Genomic DNA, 17,463 nt, shown 5'->3' with positions numbered 1-17,463 from the left:
CCTCTGCAGTCCCAGAGCATTCTATCGCCACCTCTGGAGCCACACTGTCCCAGCCTACAGCCAGCTCAGTGCGCAGCTGCGTCTCCCTGTGTGTACCTGCAGGCCCCACCTGGGCTGGAAGGCTGCCTCCTTCTCCTCCGCACAGAGGTGGCACTCAGGAACTACTGAATGAGGGAGGGAGTGGAGGAGCAAGATCAGCCAAGGGCTACAGGGAGTGACCTGCAGCTCCCAGCAGGAACAGCCCCTGCCCTGCCAATCCGGAAGTGCTGGCTCTGTTCTCAGCAGGGCCGCTAAAAGCTCCGTTATAACAGCTGTAGGCCACAACGGTCAACTTGGTGTCAGGCCCTAGAGACACCAAAACTCCTAACAAATAAAGAGGCCGTGTATGCAGCATGCTGGTTAAAAGCACAGGCTTCGGAGTCAGAGCTTGAATTCCGCTTATTATGTGACCTTGAGCAAGATATTCAATGCGTCAGTCTCATTTTATCACCGGCAAAATGAGGACATTATCTGCCACACAGTGTTGCTGAAAAACACTCCGCGCCTCTCGCTTCCTCCCGCCAGGCAAGTGAGAGGATAAACCATGGGGCGGGGGCAGTGCGCCCCCACCAACCGCGCCCTCCGCGCACGGACCTCCACTACACGCGCGTCCCAGGCGGGGTCGACCCAGACGAGCCACGGGGCGCCGCACAGCCCCACTAGCAGGACGGCCAGGACCCACGCGCGCGGGTCCACGCAGCCACCTATATAGGTGACAAAACACTCAGGAAGCCGTCATGCGGGGCCGGGAAAGAGCCCCCACGCAGAGTCACGGACTCCCTCGTCCGAGGGTCCGCGCAGTCCCCTCGGTGAGTCTGGCGAAGCAGTCTTGCGCGATGGAGGGCGGGGAGGGCGGCGGAGTCTCCCACTCGCCGTGACCCGGACCCCGCCCCACGAGTGGGTCCTCGCAGGGCCCCCTCTGCCGCACGCGGGGACCAGCCACGCCGCGGGGGACTGGGCAGAAGCCAGCGCCCGGGTCCATGCAGTCCCCTCCGCGGCAGACGCGGGGAGCCGGGGAGCAGTGGGGACCGGCCCCCACACGCAGGGCGACCAGGACCCCTGCGCGGGCCCACGCCGTATCGCAGCAGGCTCTAAGCCCCCGGTGCCGCCCAAGGCCGAGACAAAGCCCAGCCGCAAGGACCCCGGATCCCGACTTCGGACCCTGGGGAGCCCAGCTTGGAGCCGCCACGCCCGGGGCAGAGACCCCCGCCCGGTCCGGAGACCCCGTCGCCCGTGGCGTCGTCTCACCTCAAGCCGCCGCCTCGCAGCGCTCCCTCCTCACCTGGGCGCCTGGGCCGACTGGAGCGCAGCTGAGCAGCCAACAGAGCCGCGGCAGCCTCAACAACCGAGCCCCGGGGCGGGGCCGCCGCCGCCGCTTCAGCTCGTGTTCCCCGCTCAGGATCCGGCTTGGATCAAGGAGCTGCAGCTGGCGCGGGGCTGCGGCCGGGAAACACACCGTGCAGGTGCACACGGCCCCGCCCGCCTCCCGCCGCCCCGCCCCCAGCGGAGCCAGGCGCCCAGGGCCCGCCCCCCGGCCAAGGGGGAGCGAGCTGCGCGGAGAGGGCGGGGCCTGGGGGAACAAAGGGAGGTTGGGCGGGGCGGCGCTGGGACTGGGCGTGCGGGGTCCAGCGGGAGGACGGGACCCAAGAGCCCGCCAGATCCTGGCCTCCTAGAGGACCCAGCTCAACATCCACCTGGAGTCTGCTCTACAGGACGCGCTCATCTCAAGCCCAGAACTCAGGCTTTTAGGGCAGAGAGAGAGAGACAGGCTTGCTTTACAAAAAGGGAAACTGAGGTCCAAGGAATAGGATTGCCTGCTGCCCGAAGTCACGTAGTCCCATTCACTCGTTCACCTTGTCATTCAGCAAACATTTGGAAGCACGTATGGTGGGCGTTAGGAGTGAAGTAGGGCAAGGCGCGGTGGCTCGCGCCTGCAATCCCAGCACTTTGTGGAGCCGAGGCAGGTGGATCACTTGAGGCCAGGAGTTCGAAACCAGCCTGGCCAACAAGATGAAACCCCATCTCTGCTAAAAATACAAAAACTTAGCCGATCGTGGTGGCGCGTACCTGTGATTCCAGCTACTGGGAAGGCTGAGGCAGGAGAATCGTTTGAACCTGGGAGGTGGAGGTTGCAGTGAGCTGAGATGGTGCCACTGCATGTGCTCCAGCCTGGGCGACAGAGTGAGACTCTGTCTCCAAACAAAAAAAAAAATTAATAGATGGGAAGTAGAAGCGAACTTAGGCCTTCCCTGAAGGAGCTCGGCCAAGGAGTACCTGAAATGTCTCTGCATCTCTTTAAGGTCTGATAAAGGAACCAGGAGCGAGCACTAATCACTTCCCTTTCCTGCCTCAGAGCTTTCATGTGTTTGCTGTTCCCCGCCTGAAATGCCAAGTACCAATGGTATTTATTTATAGAAATGGGGTCTCCCTATGTTGCCCAGGCTGGTCTCAAACTCCTGGCCTCAAGCTATCCTCTCCTCTCAGCCTCCCAAAGTGTTGGGATTACAGGCATGAACCACTGTCCCAGCCCTGATCCTCTATAAAACGTCTTTGCTCATCTTATTTGAGCTCCCTGCTTCATGTGACCCCACACCCTTGGTTTCCCTGTACTCCCATAGCTGCTCCTCGGTGGGTCCCAGGGACCCACCCCCTTCTCTGCCCAACTTGTATATGTCTGGACTCAGGCCAAATGCCCTTCCATTTGCAGTGGGCACTGCCACAGGAAATCTCATGCCCTTCCGGGCTTCACAAACCATCCACATGCTCTGCTGCCTGCCAGAGACATCCATCCCATCAGATGCCCAGCCCTGGCCTTTCCCAAAGCTCCAGCTGGACACAAGGAAGCATCTCAAATTTTCCACAGGCCGAAACAGAGTGCTTTATTAGTGCCCTAACCTGCTCATCCACATTCTTGTGATTCTCTGTGAACAGCCCCTCCATCCACCCAGCTGCTCAGGTGAAAATCTCAAATCCTCCTCCAGTCCTTCCTCCCCGAACCTCTCATGCAGCCCTCTGCCTTCCTAGGACACTGAGCACCCCTCACTCCCAGTGCCGGCAGGGGTGCTGTCTGAGTGGCTGCCACCCACGTGGCATGAAGTGTGACCTCTTGCCCGGTGTGGTGGCTCACGCCTGTAGTCACAGCACTTTGGGAGGCTGAGGCGGGCAGATTGCTTGAGGCCAGGAGACTGGGACCAGCCTGGCCAATATGGTGAAACTAAAATACAACAATTAGTCAGGCATGGTAATGCGTGCCTATCATCCCGGCTACCCCACCCAGGAGGCTGAGGCAGGAAAATTGCTCGAACCTGGGAGGCAGAGGTTGCAGTGAGCCAATCACACCACTGCACTTCAGCCTGGGCAACAGAGTGAGAATCTGTCGCAAATTAAAAAAAAAAAAAAGAAGAAGAAGAAGGAGAAGAAGTGTGACCTCTCTAAGGCCAGGCAGTGTCCCACTCTGATTCACTTCCATGTGCAAAACAGGACCTGCACCCTGAAGGCACTCACCCAGGGAGGCTGCTGGGATGGGTGGATGCACAGTTAGGGTTTTCATGGTGGCTGGGGCTGACCCCATCCCCATCGCTCTTCCCACACACACCTGCACACTCATCACTCCCACGCTCCCACCCACCACTGAAAGCCTGGCCCCTAATCTGATTTGCCTAACGAGGTCCCCGGATGAACAACACATGCTTCCCTACCTCTCCCCTGTTAGGGCCCCACCGTGTTCTGGGATGTACTCAGGGATCAGGAGAACAAAACCTCAGGGAGTGAAAGGACATTCCAGGGTGCAGGACTCAGCATCCCCCTCCATGCCCTCACCCCTGCCTGACCCCTGTACCTGGACAGCTCCTACCAACCCTTAAAGTCTCACCAAGTTCAGTGGTGGCAGCCACACCCTAAAGTGACCGTCCCCCCCAATGACCTATGACCTTGCATAGTCTTACTGACCTTGGGTACGAGCAAAACCGGTGACTGGCTTCTAACCCATAGAGCCTGGCAAACGCAATGGGATGTCAATGTCACAGTGCGTCACCTTCCCACACTAGAGAGAACGGTTCCGCCTGCAGGCGCTACAGGAGGGAGATGCTGTGCTGAGAAAGGACCTTTGAAGGGGCCCCGTAGGCAAGGAAGCAAAAAGCTGGGCCCTTGCCAAGCGGGTCCGAGGAAATGAATTCGGCCAGTAACCTCGGCGGACCTGGAAATGGATTCTGCTCTGGTGGAGCCTCAGATGAGGATGCAGCCCAGCTGCTTAGCGTGAGATCCCAAGCACAGGACCCGCTAAAATGTGCTCAACTCCTAGCTTGCCAAAATTGGCTTAAAGGTGTGTGTTGTTTTAAGCTTCTAAGTTTTTAGTTATTGCCTATGAAAGTGTTAAAATATGAGACAATAACTTAATTCCCCTCCCCATCACACACATTCTTCTTTCTGGCATTCATCACAATTATACTTACTGATTTAAAATCTCCCTCTTGACTGGGTGCAGTGGCTCAGGAGTTCCAGACCAGCCTGGCCAACATGATGAAACCCCATCTCTACTAAAAATACAAAAATTTGCTAGATGTGGTGGTGCAATACTGTAATCCCAGCTACTCCGAAGGCTGAGGCAGGAGAATTGCTTGAATCCAGGAGGCAGAAGTTGCAGTGAGCCAAGATTACACTATTGCACTCCAGCCTGAGTGACAAGAACAAAACTGTCTCAAAAAAAAAAAAAAAAAAATTGTCTCTTGCCACCAGCATGAAGGTCCCATGAGAATAAAAATGGAAACTCTTGCTCATAACAGTGCCCCAAATGCCCAGCACAGTGTAGCTCTAGGGCAGTTGGTCGATGCTGGACGCTGCTGGTTGCAGGGCCCAGCTGGCCCTCCCAGCTGCCTTCTCCCTGGTCACCTTCCATTGTAGAGAACAGAATAGTTTCTTGCCTTTCCAGAGTTCCTCTTAGTGGGGATTGGCCAAGTGACATTGTCCTGCCCCGGGAGACATAAGCGGAAGTTGGCTGAAAGGTTTCTAGCCGTGGTGTGCTGGGGCAATTTGAACCAGGACATGACAGCTGACTGTCCATTGTTCAGGAATTCTGTAAGTTGGTTGTTCAACACATTCAGTACTTAAAAATATTAAATAATATAAACTCGCAAATTAAAAAATGCATTAGACCAGATGCAGTGACCCACGTCTAACACATTGGAAGCCTGAAGCAGGAAGATCACTTGAGCCCAGGAGTTCAAGACCGGCTTAGGCAAAAAAGGAAGACCCTGTCTCTACAAAAAATTTTAAAATTAGCTACGCATGGTGGTGTGTGCATGCAATCCTAGCCACTCAGGAGGCTGAGATGGGAGGATCGCTTGAGCCATCTGTTCAAGGCTCCAATGAGCTATGATAATGCACTGCACTCCAGCCTGGGTGACAGAGCCAGACCCTGTCTCAGAAATAAACATATTTCATATATTAATAAATTTATAATAAATGTGTATATATACACATTTATGTATTATAATTATATATTTAGACATAAATGTCTATTTCTTGTTTTATTTATTTATTTATTTTGAGACGGAGTTTAACCCTTGCCGCCCAGGCTGGAGTGCAATGACGCAATCTGTGCTCACCACAACCTCCACCTCCTGGGTTCAAGTGATTTTCCTGCTTCGGTCTCCTGAGTAGCTGGGATTACAGGCACGCACCACCACGCCTAGCTAATTTTTGTATCTTTAGTAGAGATGGGGTTTCTCCATGTTGGTCAGGCTAGTCTCGAACTCCTGACCTCAGGTGATCTGCCCACCTCGGCCTCCCAAATTGCTGGGATTACAGATGTAAGCCACTGTGCTCAGCCTATATGATATATTTACATATTATAATTATGTATATTAATTTTATATAATTATATATAAATATAAATATAAAAACTTTCCTTGCCTTCTCTTGTTTCTACTGACAGTCAGTCCCATGACTTCAAATGCTCTCTACATGTAATAATTTTAAATGTATATATTTTTTTTATATATATATATATATATATTTTTTTTTTTTTTAAACGGAGTCTCGCCCTGTTGCCAGGCTGGAGTACAATGGTGCAGTCTCAGCTCACTGCAACCTCTGACTCCCGGGTTCAAGCAATTCTCCTGCCTCAGTCTCCCAAGTAGCTGGGCTTATACGCGCCCACCAGCTAATTTTTGTATTTTTAGTAGAGACAGGGTTTTGCCATGTTGGCTAGGTTGGTTTCGAACTCCTGACCTTAATTGATTGCCCACCTCGGCCTCCTAAAGTGCTGGGAATACAGGCGTGAGCCACCTTGGCAAAAAATATTTTTCTATTTCCAAACATTTTACATGAGAGGAAAGTGGAGAATAAATCATCTGACACTCTACTGTAAAAAAAATCTTTGTGCCTCTCTTCTTTTCATCTTTCCTAATTGTACATATTACCAAAATGTCTTTAGGTTGAGGTCCCCCCATGAAAACTTTACAGGGTGTTGTGTCCTCAGCCACCCTCCTGTCTTTTCCTAGTCCTGGCATTTTAGAACTGTCTGGGGATGACCCAGGATACCCACAGTGGCCATGTCTATTGGAGGGTCTAGTGAGTATCAGCCCCGGGGTCATCTCATCCCCAAGGACAGCCTGAGGTAGGGGGTAGAGTCTCTCAGGGGAGCAGCTGGATGCTCTTGGCCTTAGAGGAATCTCCTGGTATAGTTTCATCTAAAATGGTGACCCCTTAGGGTTATTAAAATTTTAGGACATTAAAATTAATAGACAATTCAATGTAGGATCCACGGTGGACACACAGCATGTTTACAATTTTGTGAGTAATATCATCTCCCCCTCTAGACATTACGAACAGTATCAAAGATAAGTGTTCTCTGCAATATAGGGAGGAATATCATCCTCTCGCCAACTGGATATTAGGAACAATATCAAAGGAGTGTTTTTGACCCCTGCGATATTGGGAGTAATATCATCCTCTCCCAGGTGGAAATTAGGAACAGTATCACCGGGGGCATGTACACCCCCTGCCATATTGAAAGTAATATCATCCTCTTCCCTCCTGGATCATGGGAACAACATCACTGGAGGTTGTACACTTTCTGCAATATTGGGAGTAACATCATCTTCTGTGCCTTGGAATATTGAGGACAATATCACGGGGGGGGGGCGTGTACATCTTCTGCAATATTGGGAATAATATTATCCTCTCTCCCCCTGCATATTAGGAAAGATACCACAGAGTGGGTGTTCACCTCCTGCGATATGGGGATTAATACCATCTTCTCCCCTTCCGGATATCAGGAAGAGTATCACACGGGGATGTACAGTGTCTGCGATACTGGGAGTAATATCAACCTCTTGGCCTTGTAACATTAAGAAGAATATCACAGGGTGGATGTTCACTCCCTGGCATATTGGGAGTAATATCAGCCTCTTCCCTCCATGGATATTAGGAATAATATCCCAGGCTGGGTGTACGCCTCCTGCTCTACGGGGAGTAATATCATCCTCTCCCTTCTAGGATACTCATAACAATATCACAGGGTGGGTGAACACAGCCTGCGATACTGGAATTATCATCATCCTCTCCCCCTCCGAATACTACGAACAATATCACAGAAGAGCTGTACCCTCCCTGCGATATTGGGAGTCATATCATATGCTTCTTCTGTGGATATTAGGAGCAATATCACCAGGTGGCTGTCCATTCATTGCTATGTTGGGAGTCATGTTTTGAGAAATTCAGAAATGCTTTCTCAAAAATGAATAAAGTGAGATTGTCACCTCAAGTAAAATAACAAAGAGTATCTGTTGCCAAAGATAAAATCTGAACTCAAGAGAAAATAAAAACTATAGAAAACTTATGTCTATCACAGTGAGCTTGATGGTTTCCTTATAGAGACTATCCTGATAAGATTGGTGGTAATATTGTTAAAAAATGACTTTTGATGTTGTATAATAAAATTTGTTGAAATTGAAAGATCTATATAACTCAGTGAACCAGTATCTTCCAAACGTTACAAAATCATGCATGGATAAAATATATTCAAAGTGCAGAATAAATCAATGGAATCCCTGTAACAGAGGAAAAACTCCATTGTTAAAGTTGCACAAAACTCCATTGTTAAGGCTGCAGATTCCACACTGAAATTAACTTCTGAGAAACTAGTACTTACTGAACTTAGGTATAGTGTCACACCATAAGCACCAATACCTGAAAAAGCTATTAAAATATTTCTCCCCTACACAGAGGCTGATTTTTCTTCACGAACTTCCACTAAAACACGTTATTACAACAGGCTGAGTGTAGAAGTGGAGTGGCTATGAGAATCCAGCTGTTTTCTATTAAGCTAGACATTAAAGAGATCTGTAAACTGTAAATAACATCACTATCCTCACTACATTTTTGTTTTGTTTTGGAAAATGCATTTTTCATAAACTGTGTTATTTATATTAACATATAATATATTACTTTTACTTTTATATGAATAAATAATTTAAGACTTCCCCAGTAATATTATTTAATTTATTTTATTTTGAGATTGAGTCTCACTCTGTCACCCAGGCTAACGTGCGGTGGCACGATCTCAGCTCACTGCAACCTCACCTCCCATGTTCAAGTGATTCTCCTGCCTCAGCCTCCCAACTAGGTGGGATTACAAGCATGCACCACTATGCCCAGCTAATTTTTTTATTTTTAGTAGAGATGGAGTTTCTCCATGTTGGCCAGGCTAGTCTCGAACTCCTGACATCAAGTGATCTGCCCACCTTGGCTTCCCATAGTGCTGGGGTTACAGGTATGAGCTACCACTCCCAACCCTGAGTATTATTTGTGAATATAGTAAACATCAATAACCCACACTTAAAAAGCCATTTGGAATCCTCAATTTTTCAGAAAGTAGGTGGGTTCTGAGACCAAAATATTTGAGAACTTCAGATGCAGATTAGGCCTAAGAGAACTCGCCAGTGGCTCCACTGTACACGAAGCATTTTCTTCTCACTTTTCTCTTTGAGGCCCAAGTCCACACAAATTAAACAAAATAGAAAAATTAAATGGGGCCAGGCACGGTGGCTCATGCCTGTAATCCCGACACTTTGGGAGACCAAGACAGGTGGATCATTTGACTCCAGGAGTTCAAGATCAGCCTGGGCAACATGGTGAAACCTCATCTCTACAAAAAATACAAAAATTAGCTGTGTGTGGTGGCACGCCTGTCGTCCCAGCTACTTCGGAGGCTGAGGTGGGAGGATCACCTGAGCCCAGGGAGGTTGAGGCTCCTGTGAGCCATGATTCTGCCACTGCATTCCAGCCAGGGTGACAGAAGGAGACCCTGTCTCAGGAAAAAAAAATATATATATATATATATGTAAAACTTAAATATATATGTAATATTTACTATATATAATTTTTATATAATTATATATAATACTGTATAAAATTTAATATCTATAAATATATATTAAATATCTAATATTTACTAAATATTGTATATATGTCTGAAAGAAACGGCTAATATTTCCTGGTGTGTCTTCATGCCATAGAACATTGACTCTCATTTCTCATTTTCACCTCAGAACTATTCTGGAAGGCAATAGTTGATCAATCTCATTTTGATAGAGGAAGGAAGAGGCTCAGAACAGTTAAGTAAGTTGCCCAAGGTTACAAAGCTAGTAAGTGGATAATAGCTCCATAGGTTTTCTCAGCATTTCCCATGAGACCAGGATGCATCTGATGATTATTGGAAATATTTAGGTCCAAAATACTTTTGCCTAAAGTATAAGCACAATTGAGGTGAAATATGGCTTTGATTTGTTTGAATTATCCCCATAACTGCCTTGGTATGGCTGCTTTCCTGGGCCAGGGAAGACAATGGCATCACAGCGGTCCCCAAATTTCCTGCAAAATTCTATAAACCAGCTGGGCCTCTCTTTAAACTTCTTGGTATAAATCCTCTTCCAAAGGAAAAGGATGGTTGGAGTTATTTTTTTTTTCTTTTCCTTCTGTTTTTGTTCTGGCATTCTTTTGTGAGTATGGAACTGATTACTAAATAGGGTCAAACAGCTTGAGTCGGGCTTCCTGTGTGAATGTGAACAGTGCTGATTTCTAGCCTTGCATTTGATATGTTATCTGTGGCGGCTGTGCCCGACGTTGAGGTTTCAGATGGCTTCCTTCAATTTCCTGTATTGTTATAATTGTGGCTGTGTGTGCACATGTGCACGTGTGGGCAGAGAAAGCAGTGAAGACAGAAGAGAGGATGTTTCTCTGTGTTTACTTGGATTTTGTGATTTTTAGTTAGATATTGAGAGGGCCACATGTTTCAATGGAAAGAGCCCTGGTTAGCAAAAAGGAAGGTCCTGTCTTGTCTGCCACTAATTGCCTGTGTGGTTTTTGGCAAATATTTAGTCCTCGGGCCCAGTTCTGCTTCCTTATAAGGCCCCTTCCAGCTCTGAAATTTTGTAACTCTGGTTTCTACTCAGAGCTTCACTTTCCAACTCCCCACACTTGGCTGTTCTAAAACGTTTGTTTTGCCTCCTGATTTTACTTTCCATGCCTTTTTTGTTCTCCTCCACTTCTCATTACTATCCCATAGCCTTTTGGATTTAAGTTCTTCTAGAAAAGTTCCTCCTTTCTCAGCAGTTATATTTCAGCTTCTGTTGTCTCTGAAAAAAAAATATTACAAATGGTCAACTTTATCTTGGAAAGAAGATCCAGAAAGTGTTGGCTTCCTGTTTTGTTGGTGAGATGTGTAGAGCTTGGAGATTGGACTGTGGGTCAGGATTCCCCGCTAAACCTTATATGAGATAGCTCAGAGCTGCTAGGCGGGCAGCTATTTCTCTCTCTCTGCTGTTTTTATTAAACTCAATTAACTTTAAATATGCAGGATAGGCCAGGCGTGGTGGCTCACGCCTGTAATCCCAGCACTTTGGGAGGCCAAGGCGGGTGGATCACGAGCTCAGGAGATTAAGACTAGCCTGACCAACATGGTAAAACCCCATCTCTACTAAAAATACAAAATTTAGCCGGATGTGGTGGTGCGCGCCTGTAATCCCAGCCACTCAGGAGGCTGAGGCAAGAGAATCGATTGAACCTGGAGGCGGAGGTTGCAGTGAGTTGAGATCCCGCCAGTGCTCTCCAGCCTGGGTGACAGAGCGAGACTCCGTCTCTCTCTCTCTCTCTCTCTCTCTCTCTCTCTCTCTCTCTCTCTCTCCCCCCCCCTCTGTATATATATATATATAATAAAATATAAATATATATATATAAAAAATAAAATATAAATATATATATATATATATATATATGCAGGATAATGGCATATCTAATTCATCTGCTTTTATGGCCCAGGATGAATGTTTAAATGGAACCCGGAAATGAAACTTCTCGTTTTTCATCAGCTTCTAGTTCCAAGCTGATGGCTCCCCTAGAGCCTCCGCAAGTGGGTCTGGCGCCATCTGGTGGTGGGATGCGCTGATGCTTCGCTGCCTGATGGACAGAAAACACAGTGCGTAATGAAGAAAACCTGTTGACTGAAATACACGCAGAGACTTAAACAAAGGACCGGTGACATTTGCAGCACATGACTCAGTAGCCCAAAAGTTCAAATTTGTTATTAAACATGCAAATTTGTGAAAGTTACAGAATCTTTGGGACCATGCAAAGTGAAGATTGATAGGTGTGTGCACTTTAGGCATGAGGCATGTTCAGTTTGTAACTTCGTAGTGAGATGCTTGTTCTTAGTATGGAATCCAGATGTTGTCTGCTGGTAATTTATGCTCCTGTGCAAAACGTAGGCAAATTGGTTAATTTTTATCAATCTCATTTCATCTTGTTCTCATCTGTAAAAGATCATGTCTAAGGACCCTTACACGCTTTAAAAAATTTCAAGGAACCCCAAACATTGCAGTATTCTGATTTCCTCTGGTGATTTTATGTGCCTCACAGCCATGCTTTCTTCCATCCTCCAAGAGTTTAATGTTAACAGGAGGCGTGGAAGTAATACTAAGAATTGTCATTTATTGGATGCTGCTATGTTTTTTGTATTCTCTTAGGTAGTTTAGCATTCTAAAAATTCTGGCTTACAAAAGTCTGTAACGTAAGTATCACTGTGCTCATTTTACAGATAAGGCGTGTAAAGCTTACCGCACTCTGCTTTCCATGTTTACAAACTAAAAGATAAATGAGAAACAAGGAAGAAATATGCTAATTGTCTTTATAATTCAGCACAACACCGTTTACAGTGCATTTACAGCTCAGTGTAATTTGCCACTTTGCAACAATACAAAATGTCAAGTATCCAAGCCACATCATCGCTCTATCTTCACATACTGATAAAGCTGCTGCCATACCGCAAGTGTAGGAAGAGTTTTAAAAATGCATTTTCCAGGGTGCCAGGGGGAAACAAATATTTGCCAAGACCAGAGCTGGTATTTCACAAATCTCTTTTCTGTGAGCTGAGGAGTGAGGAGAGGTGGAGTGACAAGCCGTCAAGTGGAATTACCATGTCCCAGATACTGATGCAAGGATGGCGAGTGGCAGAGGACTATTGGCAGGTGTCTCGGGCATGGCACCAGAGCAGCACTCCGTTTCTGTTGACCGGTTTGTTTGGGTCTTCCTTTTAAAAGTCGGTCATCCTTTCCCAAAGAGTGCTCTGTAAGGTGTTCGTACATTTTGTATGGAAAATAAAGCTTTTGAATGAAATATTATGAGAAACAAGTGGCTGAATACAGTTAAATGGGTTTCTTTGCTCTAGTATAGGATTTCTTGAAACCTTTCATGTGTCAATGTGTACTTTTAACATAATTTATAAATTAAATGTATTTTATTATATAAATTAAATGCAGGTGATAGGGTTTGGCTGTGTCCCCACCCAAATCTCATCTTGAATTGTAGTTCTCATAATCCCCATGTGAGTCGGGAGGGACCTGGTGGGAGGTAATTGAATCACAGGGGTGGTTAACCCCGTGCTATTCTCATGATAGTGAGTTCTCACAAGATCTGATGGTTTTATAAGGGCCTTTCCCCTTCTCTCAGCTTACATTCTTCTCCTTGCTGCTGCCATGTGAAGAAGGACATGTTTGCTTCCCCGTCCACCATAATTGTAAGTTTCCTGAGGCCTCCCCAGCCATACAGAACTGTGAGTCAATGAAACCTCTTTCCTTTATAAATTACCCAGTCTCAGGTATGTCTTTATTAGTAGTGTGAGAACGGACTAATCCAACAGGTCAAGGTTAAATAATTCAAATAACCCCAATAGCTGGGGAGCTGGGGATAAGGCAGAAAATGTAACCTTTCTCCCAGAGCTAGGACTCCTTCAGCCTAACTACTTTAGCAGACTTGTGTGTGTGTAAATTTCCAAAACCTACCCTAGTAGCATCACATCAATTATGTGGCATAGTGCATTAAATCTGATGAATGTTGAAATAATGCTCTGTAGATGTCAAACAGCAACCCTGGTCCACACTTACATAGGGCAACAATGAACCCAGTAACAGTTTCTCTTTTGAGGAGGGCTTGTGCTCTCTAGGTGGTACACCCTCCTGCCGTTGCACCCTTAGGTCACCCACCTGGCTCCTTGAGACATTGGGGTTTGTTTCCAATGGTTGAAATGAATGATCAAACCCACACTGACTTGATATCCAGACATACTTCCCTATATCATAGATATTAGTCATCAACATTTTAGGGCATAAATTATGTTTCAGAGGTCTGTTGAGAATTCCTGCGCTGCTAAACACTTGGGAAAATCCCAGACCCTGATGCATTGCATCTTACCATTTGCTTTGTTTTGTTTTTTTGTTTTTTGAGATGGAGTCTCACTCTGTCGCCCAGGCTGGAGTGTAGTGGTGCGATCTTGGCACACTGCAACCTCTGCCTCCTGGGTTCAAGCAATCCTCCTGTCCCAGCCTCCCGAGCAGTGCCCACCATCACGCCCGGCTAATTTTTAGTAGAGATGGGTTTCACCATGTTGGCCAGGCTTATCTTGAACTCCTGACCTCGTGATCCACCCGCCTCGGCCTCCCAAAATTCTGGGATTGCAGGCATGAGCCACTGCGCCCAGCCACATCTTACCATTTTAATAGCAACATCTTTACTTTGTGCCTGGAACTTTACATGCAGGAACTTGATGAATCCTCCCGGCAGCCCTATAAAGGTAGGGGCATGTAACATCTTTGGTGTATAGAAGATGAACTGAGTCAGAGAGTAGTTAAGCAACTTTCATCCCTACACAACTTCCAGAATCTCTTAGTGACTCCTACTGTTTCCCCTAGTTAGCCTTTGATATTCTCCATGAGATCTGCTGTCAGAACTTCATCTGATCCTGATGCAGCCTTGCTGACCTATGGAATTTCCCCTCCTTTTCCAGTGCTTACCTCTCATTAGGACCCATGGGTCATTCCTCTGAGCATGACACACTGGGGCAAGTGTCTGTGTCAAACTCTGTTAGAAGTTTCTATATTAAGATATAAAGAGAAAGAAGCAAAAAGCAAACTTTTATGTACACTCTGACTTCAGTTATGGGAAATGTGTGGAAAAGAAGGCTGTAAGGAAACACAGTGATGACATTGCATTAGAGTTGTAGGACAATGGATGTTTTTCTTCTATTTTCTTAATTTTATGAAATACGGTATGTCAGTTATTAAATGAGAAAGGTTTACCTTCTGACTAATTTAAATATTTCTTTCCAAAAACTGAAATATGTCTATCAACTCAGATGGTTACCAGGCAATATCACAAAATATGCATTTTTTTTTTTTTTTTTTTGAGATGGAGTCTTGATCTGTTGCCCAGGCTGGAGTGCAGTGGTACAATCTCGACTCATTGCAAGCTCCACCTCCTGGGTTCACGTCATTCTCCTGCCTCGGCCTCCCGAGTAGCTGGGACTACAGGTGCGTGCCACAACACCTGGCTAATTTTTTGTATTTTTAGTAGAGATGGGGTTTCACTGTCTTAGCCAGGATGGTCTCGATCTCCTGACCTTGTGGTCCGCCCATCTCAGCCTCCCAAAGTGCTGGGATTACAGGCGTGAGCCACTGTGCCTGGCCAATATGCAATATTCTTTAAAATAGTTACCATTTATCAATTGCTTAATAATTGTATCTTACATATGTAACCTTGAACCCCTGTAAGAACTGACCAAAGCAGCTATTATTATTATTATTACTATTATTATTTTTGAGATTGAGTCTCACTCTGCCGCCCAGGCTAGAGTGCAATGGCATGATCTTGGCTCATGGCAACTTCTGCCTCCTGGGTTCAAGTGATTCTTTTACCTCAGCCTCCTAGGTAGCTGGGACTACAGGTGCAAGCCATCACACCTGGCTAATTTCTGTATTATCAGTAGAGACAGGTTTCACCACATTAGCCAGGCTGGTCTGGAACTCCTGACCTTGTGCTCTGCCCTCCTTGGACTCCCAAAGTCCTGGGATTACAGGCATGAGCCACTGCGCCTGGCCCAAAGCAGCTATTATTATACACTTTTTGAAGCTGAGGAAACCAAGACCTAGAGAAGGGCAGTGATTTTTTTTCCAAGAACACATTGCTGGATTTACATGGCCAGGCTCATGTTACTTCAAAGTGATCATCATCACCTAATCATTCACCTGGTAGAAACATATTATTTCCATTTTCAGGGTACTCAGAAATTTTGTTACTGTATCAAGATCACAGGAAGAGTGTTTGAGACATCACCAGAATCTACAGCCTCTGATGGTGCTCCTGGGTTCAGCTTCTAGCATTACAGGCATGCTAGCTTGTCTCCAAGATGGCACCCATGAGCCCTAAATTCCTGGATTGATGCTCTTGCCTAGTCCTCTATTGTGTCATATCAAGGCTGTTCTGAGTAACCAATAGAACACAGCAGAGGTGATGGCATGTCACAAAGTTAGGTCATAAAGGACATCATGGCTTCCATGTTGCTGGCTTCCTCTTGGGTCACTTCCTCTGGAGGAAACCAACTGTGTGTTGTGAGATTTAAGCAATCCAGGGCGAGATCTACATGGTAATGAACGGAGGCCACCAGCCGACAACCATGCTCGTGAGGGATTTTTAGAGGCAGACCCTCCAGCCCCAATCAGGCCTTCAGATTACTGCATCCCACATTGACTACAACATTGTGAAATGACACTGAGTCAGACTCATCCAGCAAAACCACCGAACTCCTGACCCACAGACACTGAGGTAAATGTTGTTTTAAACCACAGAGTTTTGGGGGTAATTAGTTACACAGTGATAGATAATTGATAGACATTGCAGATAACTTGTCTCTTTAGTCCGCAAGACTTTAGACAGACAGGAACTCTACTTGAAGATCTATTCTTAAAGAACTACACCTGGTCAGGCAGAGTGGCTTATGCCTATAATCCCAACATTTTGATAGGCCGAGGCAGGATGATTGCTTGAGCCCAAAAGTTTGAGAACAGCCTGGGAACATGGTGAAACCCCATCACCACAAGAAACTTTTAAACAATTAGCCAGTCATTGTGGTGTGTGCCTGTCGTCCCAGCTACTTGGGAGGCTGAAGCAGGAGGATTACTTGAGTCCAGGGGTCAAGACTAAAAGTGAGCTGAGATTGCACCACTGCACTGCAGACTGGGCAACAGAGTGAGACTCTGTCTCAATTTAAAAAAAAAAAAAAAGAACTACACCTGAGAATACTTCTCTGTATTGGGATCTGATTTAAATAATTACAACCTGGACTTCAAACCTGGACATCCTGCACAAGTTTGAGACTTTTGGGAGGAGTTGAGAGGAATGAGAGTATTTTACATGTGGGAGAAATAGAAATAATTTGTGGCCAGATGGTGGACTGTGATGATTTAAAATACATCCACAGATTATTTAATATTCCTTTCAAAAGATAGAACATAATTCCCCTCCACCTGAATGTGGGCCGGTCTTAGTGACTTGTTTGTAGTGAATAGAATGTAGAAGTGATTGTGTGTGATGTCAGAGACTAGGTCATAAAAGTGATGGTGTTTTCCGGCTTGCTCTTACTCTTGGATGATCTGCTCTGGGGAGAGTTGTGAGTAGACCTCCAGCCCACAGCCATGTGAGTGAGCCTCTTGAAGAATGGATCTTCCAAGTCCAGTCAAACCTTCAGGTGACTGCAGCCCCAGCCAACATCTTGGGAGACCCTGAGTCAGAACCCATGCTAAGTCACTTCCAGATTCCTAAGCCTCAGAAACTGTGAAGAAAAAAAAAAGTATGTAGTTTTAAGCCCTAAGTTTGGGGCGTAATTTATTATGTAGCAATAGATAATATGTCTGATATGCTTTAGCTGTGTCCCCACCCAAATCTCACCTTGAATCGTAGCTCCCATAATTCCTTCATGTTGTGGGAGGGACCCGGTGGGAGATAATTGAATCATAGGGTGGTTTCCCCCGAACTGTTCTCATGGTAGTGAATCAGTCTCACAAGGTCTGATGGTTTTATCAGGGGAAACCCTTTTTG

The 17,463-nt window shown here is 46.3% G+C and overlaps 1 pseudogene; it reads left to right on the top strand.

Moving 5' to 3' along the window:
• The first annotated feature begins 708 nt into the window (after window positions 1–708).
• Window positions 709–1,712, top strand: LOC141407486 (uncharacterized; annotated as a pseudogene).
• The last annotated feature ends 15,751 nt before the right edge of the window (window positions 1,713–17,463 follow it).

The sequence above is a fragment of the Macaca fascicularis genome, chromosome 8, assembly GCF_037993035.2.
Source record: "Macaca fascicularis isolate 582-1 chromosome 8, T2T-MFA8v1.1".
Classification (NCBI taxonomy): Eukaryota; Metazoa; Chordata; class Mammalia; order Primates; family Cercopithecidae; genus Macaca; species Macaca fascicularis.
This window is presented reverse-complemented; position numbering and strand designations above follow the sequence as displayed.